General features: G+C 43.4%; 1 long non-coding RNA gene across 2 annotated transcripts; it reads right to left on the bottom strand.

Annotated features, from left to right (window-relative positions):
- Window positions 1–1,809: 1,809 nt before the first annotated feature.
- On the bottom strand, window positions 1,810–6,606 carry LOC135907045 (uncharacterized). 2 transcript variants are annotated; one of them, XR_010565874.2, is made up of 3 exons: window positions 6,365–6,606; window positions 4,257–4,384; window positions 1,810–2,208 (listed from the first exon to the last, which is right to left on the bottom strand). It is a non-coding gene; the product is annotated as an uncharacterized lncRNA (long non-coding RNA). The 2 variants fall into 2 exon arrangements; XR_010565873.2 differs by lacking the exon at window positions 6,365–6,606 and adding an exon at window positions 5,355–5,756.
- Window positions 6,607–10,222: the final 3,616 nt, after the last annotated feature.

Genomic DNA, 10,222 nt, shown 5'->3' with positions numbered 1-10,222 from the left:
TATGCCAGGAGCCTTATTGCTAATTTTCTATTTCCAACAAGATTACTTGAGCACAAAAAATACGTAGAATTTTTTAGCGCCTACATAGTTTGTCCTCTTTTGTGAAATGAGAGTTCTCTGGGCTAAAGGTGCTGTGTAGCGGTTTTTCTAACTACAATACCAGTTTCTATAAATTTTTGTTTTGTAACTCTAAGGCACTGGTACATATACAATATGTAGTTTGAAAATAGGTTCTTTGCTTACTATAAATCAAAAGAGTGCATATTCCACATCTACTAGTGCCTGGGTGCAAAGTGCAGCAGGAGGCCTGATAAAAACAAACCACTGTTGATTAAACGATTTTGCTGAGCACAAAATGTGGACAGTGTTTTAAAATACATAGTAAATTTCTAAATTATTTGCACTTAGATGCAGTAATTCAAGATTAAGGCATGCTATAGCATGTGAGCATGCAAATTAGCAAATATGGTTTAATAAATTAGCCATACTCTGGTTACTAAAAGAACACAGGCATAGGCAGTCATGCAAAAGTTCAAGTTAAATATCACACTGTTAACATTTGCCAGCAAATGGTCATATCAAACATTATAATTATACTGAACAAGGGTAGTTCCTTGGGATAGTTTGCAATTAATGAGATAAAATTACGTACAGCTTGAATGACAAGAACTGCGAGAGATGACAGACTGCGCTGACTTCAAACAATATTTAATTACGTTGCCACATCGAGTATATTTGCACAAAAGCGGGCATGCGCAGAATATGAGTCACAAGGGGTGTCTAACAGCAAGTGACTGTACTAAGAACATCGTCCTTTGAAAAAAATAAACATTAGAATTTCTATCTGTTGAGATACAAGACTTCACTAGGGGTCAGCACGATAGAGGGGTCACTAACGCACACACTAACCAGTTTTCTAGTGAAATCTGCTTCTATAGTTTCCTGGATGACCTGTCTCACTAAAGCTTCCGTACCTTCAAAGAGGGGCATGCAGCCGCAGTCCCAGCAATGGATGCCGAAGTGGCCTTGAACAGTGTTATGGACGTTGTTATCGTGCTCTCCTAAATGATTGTTTAGGCGCCTGCCTGTCTGTCCAACAAAGTCAAATGAGATATTGTGAAGCTTTGCCTCCTTAACAGCCTCAATAAATCTTGCTCACAAGAGATGCAACATAGTGTTGCTGCACAGGCTGATTGCCTTTCTTGGGTTGGCTACCCTTTGGCCTTAATTTCAGCCATAGCGGAACAGCTTCTGAAGCGCACAAAACATGATGAGCACGCCCGGTCAAGGAACCAGCCGGTTGAAAGACACAGGTTTGCAGTGCTACCGTATGTTCATGATGTCTCCCATAGGCTAAAAAAGATTAGGGGACCTGCAGAAATCACAGTCCTTTTCTCAGCCCCGGAAAAGCTGGCAAGGCTCTGTAAGTGTGTAAACGCGCCTAAATCACGTCAGAGTTGTTGCTCTGCCGAGCACAGAAAACGTTTTGCGATGTGTGCAATGAATGTGGTTTCCCAAATTCCCATTTTGAGGCAGTAAATATATTGGACAGATAGGCATGCGCCTAAATGATCGTTTAAGAGAGCACTATAACAACGTCCATAACACTGTTCAAGGCCACTTGGGCATTCATTGCCGGGACTGCGGCTGCATGCCCCTCTTTAAGATACCGAAGTTTTAGCGAGACACAGCTCACCCGGTAAATTATTGAAGCTGATTTCACCAGAAAACTGGGTAGTGTGTGCGTTAGTGCCCCCTCTATCACGCTGACCCCTAGTGCAGTCTTGTATCTAAACAGATAGAAATTGTGATGTTTTTTTTTTCAAGTGACCATGTTCTTTTTACAATGACTTGCTGTTAGAACACCCCTTGTGTCTGGCTTTCATTTTCTGCGCATGACCCCTCTGTGTATACACATACGATGTGGCAACGCAATAAAATATTGTTGAAAGTCAGTGGAGTGTGTCTCTCGCAGTCCTTGTCCTTCACGCTGTACGTCATTTTTTATACTGAATAGCCAATATTGATTCAAAATTAGAAAAATATAGTACACATCTGAGCTGCAAAAATGCAAGTGATGCAGCAAATGGCCTTTAGCTTTCCAAAAGAAAAAGAAATGTTCACGGTTAACCACGAGGTGCAGGGACTCCATTCTCTGAGCATCTTGACCAATAAATGCAGCGCATGGCATTGCTGGAATCTTGCAGCCTGCATTAGCAAAATAAGAAGAGAATCATGAGAATTCAGTCCGTGCAATTACACATGTACTTTGCGGAAAATTTGATAAAGCCACAAGCTCCTCAAAGTAACAAACTTAATGTGACTGGGCAGAATGCACCGCTCAGGCAACTGGGCAAGACAAGTGAAAGGTAGGAGAAGTTTCTATTTTGCAAATTAAGGAATTGCATGTTACTGTGAATGCTAAACCACTGTGTCATTGTGCACACAAGGCACATACAGCAGCAAAAACATAAATTTACAGTAGCCTTTTCACCATAGAAAATAAGAGTGAATAAAGTTTAAAGACTACCAATGACATCTCCCAACAACAGACATTTGTCCAAGAGTGTGTATGTTACCTTAATACAAAATTGACATTATGAAATCTGCAATATATCTGCATTACACTTTATAAGTACTGCAGGTGAGAAGCTTACGGGATATTGCACATTAAGAGTGAAATGCACAAGGCATTAAAAAATGACTGTTTTTACACAACATTATTACACTAGGAGACAAAGAGAACTGTTTTACAGAGAGTGCACACAAAATGAAAATGAGGGAATCCCCACTGGCATTCTCATTTGCCCTGCAATACATGCATCCAGCCCAACAATATCCAACTCTCCAATGCGGTTTATTAGACACTTTCTGAATCCTAAAATTTATCGTGTATTTCTTATTTACTAATTTAGTAAGAATGGGCATTTTGGCATATTTTCCTCGAAAACTTAGCATGTGTTGTCAACTATTTTTCTTAGAGCACGCCCCCTTCTTTCAATGGGTTAGCTTGGCAATGCACTGACAAGTAGTATTCCCTTATTTAAGCTTATGATCCTTCCTCATGCTCCCACTTCATGCTCTAAACTGTGATGCCACTCCGATGCAGCTTATGTTAATCTGTGACTATTTACATGGTCCTTCTTTCTGTAGCCTCTCAACTAGAGCCTGAAATTTCTTGTCTCCTAGAACAATCTTCTTTCTTGCCCAAAACATATTGCACGGTTACCCCTCATAGGGGGGAGGGTACTGTATATGAGTTTTCACATATTCAATGAACCTCAGAGACAACCATTTCTCATCCTGTGTTGCTACTATCCGCATGAGTCACAATGGTTGTAAATTGGCTACCTGCCCTCTCTCGCTTAAAAGTACATTTTGCATGTGAAAAATAACCACAAGCATCACATTTCATTGAATGAGTGCTCCTGTGCATGTTTTTTTTCCGTCTGTAATGGCTAAGTTCAACATGGTCAAGTTGTTTGAAAACTGTCTAGCCTCAACCAATACTTTGTGTAGTTTCAAAATTATGATACATTCATTTTTCAAAACTTGTCCCAAATTAAGCATGAGACATTTTCATGATGCAAATGAGGTAAGGTTGTGCTCAGAGACTATGATAGGCCTGCTATATCCTGCAAAACTATGTGAAATGAAATATGCTTGCAATTTTCGTGAGCAGCTATCTCAGTATAATTAGGCACATTACCTGCGGAAACGTTTTTTTAACGCTCCCGAGAGGTCCTGGTTTCTTGTAATTTCTTCAAATCCCGTGCAATCTAGATTGCAACCCGGTGCATTTTGATTTTGATATTGTATTCAAAATAAAAACAGCTGAAATTTTAAGGTTTTGATAATTGTATGGGAATAAATTAAAGGTAGAAGAGTGTAATGCAATGAGCAAATAACAAGCTCATTGCAGAGAGTAAACAAATATTCCTTTCCTGCAAATAAATTGGTAGCAGGAAGGTCATACGAAATTAGCAGTTAATGCACAATAAAGAATATGATGCTACAATGCCCCGGCATTCTGTGAATATTCTTGCACAAAGAAAATCCTCATTATGAAAGACCATCAAGAAAATGCAAATGTATACTTTGGATCAGCAGTCATACCTGCAGTATGCACTGTACCATCAGCAATATTTACAACCACCGACAACTGCACATCATATCAAGCTTAGGCGGCCAAGGAGCCCGAGTTTTAAATTATAACTTGACTTATTATATTACACTACACAACTATATCTACTTACAATGTTGTCTTCTCAACCGCTTTCAAGAAGACGTTAACCATCTGTCTGAAGGCGAAAGCAAGTGGCTTGCTCTTGATGGGGGGCGCCAAGGCTGGGCATTGTGAAATCGCTGCTACCATCTGCATGACCTGCGAGAAACAACGCTCTAAGTACAAGATAAACAAATGCTATTAGAGCAAAAGACAAGATCATTGGCAATGAGCCTCGTTTTGGTTTGCACGAGAAAAGCCAAGAATATGGACTTTGTGCTGCTTACTGAAGAAGCAAGCCTCCTTCCAGATGTTGCAGTCATGCATTAAGATTGTCACACAGCTGCATGCTTGTATGCTGCTGTCGCCAGTACGCCAGTATGCTTTGAAGTTTATTATTTCAAGTTAAATTGATTATTGTGTTTTCTTCCAATTCTTGGCAAACAGACCAGCAATGAAATAGCTCACACACATACTCCCTTTTGAGGAGAGAATTCACACACACGCACGCATGCATGGGCGCACACACACACGCGCACACACACACACACGCACACATGCTTCTACCACATGAGCAGCTTCCTGTGCTTGACACACATACATTTTTTTATCCTGTGTCACTCCTACTGCTAAGGCATAAAAAATCCTTTGTGTTACCAACCACAAACTCCTCAACCTACACCTCCAGCTTAAACACTTTCTCGAGAGCCAGGGCAAGCCTTCTAGCTTCCCCAGTGCTCCAAACTGTAGTTACGAATTTCAATAGGGCTATAGGCGACAGCTCTTGAAGGGCATGCAAATTACCCGGAGACCTAAAGCTTATATATGATACCTCTAAAGCACAACACTTCAAATTTTCAATATTCATTAAAGCTCCTGAAGACAATTGCTATATACGTAGAACGTCTCGAATAACCTGCCGCTAACAATTTCAGCGGTTGTCTGCATCAAAAGAAATGTGGGCTAATGGGAAATCCACGTCTTTAAGATCGGAATTATTGTAATGGCGAAACACACTACCAGATTTCCTAATCATTTATTTATGCTCTGGATGTAACGTTCCTTTCACAATAAAAAACAAGGATATCGATTCATTAGGGCATGGGAGGAAAAAGGACGAAGCGTATACTTGGCGCCTTCCCACTGGTCCTCCCGAGAAACGGCGCCTCATACAGCAGTTGTCCAGGGTGGCTTGAAACCAAACTCGGCTTTCAGGCGGGAACACTCGCTGCACCAAATCGGAAGAGTTTTATTGCGAGTAAAACTCTACCGGCCTCATGCAATACATACGCACGCACACAAAACGCATCCACACGCACACACAAGTATACGCACTCTCAAAGCGCAGACACAAAAGCGCGCACGCGCACATTGATGAACACAAACAAGCACACATACATGCATGCAGGCAGACACGCTAACACGTGCACGCACACACATCGACCCACAGACAACACACTCACAAAACACGTACGCACTAGACACGCGCAAACACGCCGGCCCATACAAACCGGCATGTACTGAACGCACGCACGCGCGCGCGCGCGCGCACGCACACACACACACACACACACACACACACACACACACAACGCGAGCTGAGCTGAGCGCACACACGCACGCACGCACGCACACACAAAGCGAGCTGAGCTGAGCGCACACACAAATCAAGCCGAGCGCGAGCACGCGCACACGCAGACAAAGCGAGCCGATAAAATGCTGAAGGCGTCCGGCAAGCAGCAACAGCAGCACGCGACCGCATCAGGGAGAACCAATACCGCGCCGGTTCCTTCGAAAGGTGGCTAAGCCAGTCCTTTTCTACGCGACGCAAAAGTGGTCGACCACATTTAACTGAAGCGCGAACGACCGCATTACAAGCAGCCGCGCTGAACGCACAAGAGAATCACATCAATGAACATTCAAGCGCTGAGAAACAAAGCGTAACTATGCAGGCGCACCACGCCCGATGTAAATTTGACAAACATTAGTCACACGGAACGGGATCGAGGTAGTTAACTTGCCCTAGTAGGAGTGCAGCTGCTCTTGCTCTTACATTAGCGAATTATGAATTATGCTACGAGATCACAGTGAGATAATTCTAAAGCGAACAAAACAAATACCAAATAAACGGGCACTTGCCTGAAAGTTTCCATCATGCCAGTACTATCGACCGGCACGTTGCAACTTCTCGTTTCAGCCTTCGTGGATCCATCTTCCAGTGCGTACGAACGCTTTGCTTTGAAGTGCGGCACGAGTAATACACAAAGCATGGGCCACATCTTTTTCTACCCCGCGCGCAAAACTAATCACACGTTTAAAATTACTTCGCACAGCGCGCGACGCGAACGCACGCGAAAACGAGCATGATGGCGCAGCTTCCGCCTTCCCGTCCTGCTGCGCGCCGAAGTGATGGTACAGCGTCGGCCGTCACTTCCGGTCGCTTTTCATTGGGCATGGGGCGGCCGCGCAAATTGAACGTTTATTCTGACAGGTTTGCTTGCTCGCATGGCCGCCTGTTTGCTGCTGCTTCGTTGTGGTCTCTAACTAGAGCGGTGAGGCGGGTAGTTGCTACTACGTTTTGTGCCGGGCATTTTATTTTGGGGTGGGGGGCGCAGTCTGTGCTGCATCACTGAGGGTACAGTACACAAATCGGGACCGTGAGCGAGACGATCGGCGCTCTTCTGCTGGTGCAATTAGATTATTCGCTGCGTCCGAACGAAGCAACTTTGCGAGGTCACAGCGTAGTTTCAGCGATATCATGGCTCGATAAAGACGCTCACATCTTGGTCGTGTGACAGCGACGCGTAAACATTCATGAGGAGACTGAAGACTGCGTTTGCAAGTGCGTATGCTCTGGATAAGAAATTACAGCGTTGACGACACCAGCCCTTAATATATAGGCTCAGCCTTACAAGCTGTATTTGAGGGTGCACTTAGAAAGCAGATCAGTAGCTTAGTAAACCTCTGAATGAATTAGGCAAGGTACGTGGAAATTCGGGTTTGAGAACTTCCAACGTGATCTCGCCTCTATAAGTCTTCTTTATGGATTCACCATGCAAATTGTACGTTGATGCCATTGTACAGCAGAGGCTCGTCCAACAGCACGTCCCTGTTTGTTCAGCAATGTATCCAAACAGCTTCTTCCATTTCACCACTTTTTGTTGGGCTATTAAGGGCACCGAAATATTAGTGCAGAATTGCGCAAGTTGCTCTCGTGTTTTCGCTCTGCTACTGCAGTTTTTCTAGAAGTGTTTAATTGCATGTTAATATTCCTGTGAGCACGAAAAATAATGATAATGGAATTGTAAGTGAAAGGGCGTTGTTTTTCTGGATGATACATTTTTGGAGTGGCCGTCATGCCAGTAACATCACAATCCTTGAAGAAATATCGACAGTCACTTAGGAATGGGAAAACTTAATCGCTTCACGCATCTACACTTGCAATTGTCACGTGACCATGATACGTTAGTTCATACATTGTCACGTGTTCTTCACAATTCTACCTTAATCTCCCGTAATCCACCGTGCTATAGTTTGTACGAACCTTAATGCAATTTATTCCACCCTTATTCACATTATTTCACATTATTTACCCATAATTGCTCATACTTAACGTTGTTGTATTTACTACCTTCTGTATCACTACTGACGTCATAAAAGACGGTGATGACTTCACATTTTATTTATTTATTATATACATTCAAGGCCTAGTAGGCACAACAGAAAGAAGTGGTGAAAATATGCAATAATTGCAATGCAGCGCAAAAATAGAAAATCAAACCATACGATAATTTGAACGGCGACCTTGAATTAGTGGTGTCACAAATTGAGACTGTGGAGGCGGGAAGGCGGTTGCGTTCAGTGGCTGTTCTTGGCAAAAAGGAAGAATGGCACATCAATTTTGTGTTGATGGTCGATGCGAGACGAGAACTTGGTGTGGTGAAAAGATTTTCTTTACGAGAAGGGTTAAATTAGCATATTCTATGAAAAAGACAGAGACGAAAGTATTTGCGACGTAACCAAAGATCAGGTTCATCTAGTGTTCTTTTCATGGACGTGACGCTTGAATGAAGTGAATAATTTGAGAGAATAAAGCGGGCGGCGCGGTTCTGAATGCTTTCAAGGGAAATGACAAGATTGGCATGAGCAGGGTCCCGTATGGATTGTTGTTGCGGAGAACGCCACCTTTCCTACCTGAAAGGCCATGAAACGCTTTCGCATTAAAAATGCAATACATACACACATTGCTTAATGCGTGGACGTGTACACGTTACTCAGATTTATGCATCAATACGTTCAACACCCTTCATGCGTCGATTTAACACCCTTCTTTGAGCAAAGTCACACCTTATGTGTGGTATCCACCCTTGTGATAGGGTGCTTTGGCCGAAAAGGGTGCTAGAAGGGTGTGGGCATGGGTGTAAATGACGAAAGCACCCCTATTCACACCCATAAGGGCGTAAAAATGTTTAGTGTGCATAGACGGAAACGCGCGCAGTAATAAATTTTGGTAACCGGACTTCGTGCGTAGCTTCCACAGCGTTGCACCTGAGGTATGAAATGGAGTATAGGCTTGCCTAGTGACATTCGACGTATGGTTGCAGTTATCATGTTTACCACACGGGGGTGCTAAAACTGCCTAATATCTTTATGTCAACACTATATAGCATGGAGCGCGCATACCGATTCTTGATCGAGCCACAATCGCAAAGTCGTCGAACCATATTCTGAATATTGCACATTTAATCCCCCTGACCATCTAGATCTGGATGTATATGACAAGCAACTTCCATGACTGTACCTCGAGGCACTGCATGTGCGCGCTTTGAAACGCGGCACTTATGTTCGCGATCGTGTATCAACGCTCAGAAAACCACGGGACTTTAGACAAGCAGCGGCAAGGTGCTTGACATCGCGGAATTGTACCCGTGTTTACAATCTAATGAGAAGTTAGTGCTTCGGCATTCTTCCAGCAGCAAGTTCCCAGTGACACTTTAGCGCATTTTTTCTCCCGTCATTGGAACGTGCAGCTACATGAAAAAAAAGCATACGTAACAGCTAAGATTTCCAACGCGCGAGAAGGTGCACACGTACCTCTCGCTTTTGGCACACTCAACATCGTCGTTGCCGCCGTTGCCGCCATCGTTTTCCGTATCGGCTGTCGGTTCGAACATGTACGGCGAAAATACAAGCTGTCCGAGACAGCGATAACGTTCCATAATGCTTACAACTCAGCGACTCAGCTATGAAGCCAGAACAGAACAGCGTGCTACGCTCTGAAACGGCGGCATGCGGCGGCGCCGACCGGCGACTGCCGCCATTGACGTCACAGCGGCTCCGACCAATCACGGGCAACAGCGGCGTTCGCGCGATACCCTGAGGCGCTGGTGCGCGTTTTCATGAAAAAACAGCCGCTTGCGCTTGTTTCCGCCCTTTTTGAACGAGATGTTCGAGTTCAGGGGACTCAAAACTGTAGAATGCCGCAGAGAACTCATTTTTTTCGAAAAGTGTTTCAGCTTCCCTTTAAGGGGTCATTCAGTTTCGCCGCTTCCTTATTGTGATGCTTTGGGTATTTCAATTCTTGCACAAAATTTATTTTCTTTTCTATCACATTTCTTTGATTTCGCGCACGAATAAAAGTGGATGGAACCTGCTCGAACAGCTGTTTTTTTTCGAATTCGTGCGAGAATTAAATATTTTCTCCCAATCACAACAAACCGCATAAAAAAGAAGGAGAAAGAAAAAAAACCATTGGAAGAAAGAAAAAAATCATTCCGCTCTGATAAAGCATTGCGAAAAGGTTTTAGAGCTACAAGACGCGGTCTCGTCCTCTAGCGCTAAAACCCTTTGGCAAAGCATTACCTACTTGTCCGAATCAGCACTTTGACATGATTAAGTATATTGTACAGCAGACTACACAAGACGTAAATGATGTTCTATTTCTCTTCTATTTTTTTATTTCTACATGCCTTGCGTTTTCTTTCACATTCCTTAGTC

The sequence above is a fragment of the Dermacentor albipictus genome, unplaced genomic scaffold, assembly GCF_038994185.2.
Source record: "Dermacentor albipictus isolate Rhodes 1998 colony unplaced genomic scaffold, USDA_Dalb.pri_finalv2 scaffold_14, whole genome shotgun sequence".
In the NCBI taxonomy this organism is placed as follows: domain Eukaryota; kingdom Metazoa; phylum Arthropoda; class Arachnida; order Ixodida; family Ixodidae; genus Dermacentor; species Dermacentor albipictus.
This window is presented reverse-complemented; position numbering and strand designations above follow the sequence as displayed.